This window comes from Sinocyclocheilus anshuiensis, unplaced genomic scaffold (genome assembly GCF_001515605.1).
Source record: "Sinocyclocheilus anshuiensis isolate Anshui unplaced genomic scaffold, SAMN03320099.WGS_v1.1 scaffold841, whole genome shotgun sequence".
Classification (NCBI taxonomy): Eukaryota; Metazoa; Chordata; class Actinopteri; order Cypriniformes; family Cyprinidae; genus Sinocyclocheilus; species Sinocyclocheilus anshuiensis.
In genome coordinates, this window is record NW_015557108.1 from 167,475 (window position 1) to 167,766 (window position 292).

The window sequence follows — 292 nt, forward strand, 5'->3', positions numbered from 1 at the left end:
ACACACACACACACACACACACACACACACACACACACTTGAGTGTGGCTCAAATTGACCTGCAACACAAAAGTCGTAACAAAATCTGTACAGCTTTCCAGAACACATCTATATGTTGAAACTTTACATGCACATTCATAAACCTAAAGAGAAAATCACCAAATTTCAAGTAGAATTAAACAGTTTAACCCATGTTTCAAGCAGATGCACAATATTCATGCGTGTGTTCTTAAAGGGGTCATATGATGCTGCTAAAAAGAACATTATTTTGTGTATTTGGTGTAATGAAATG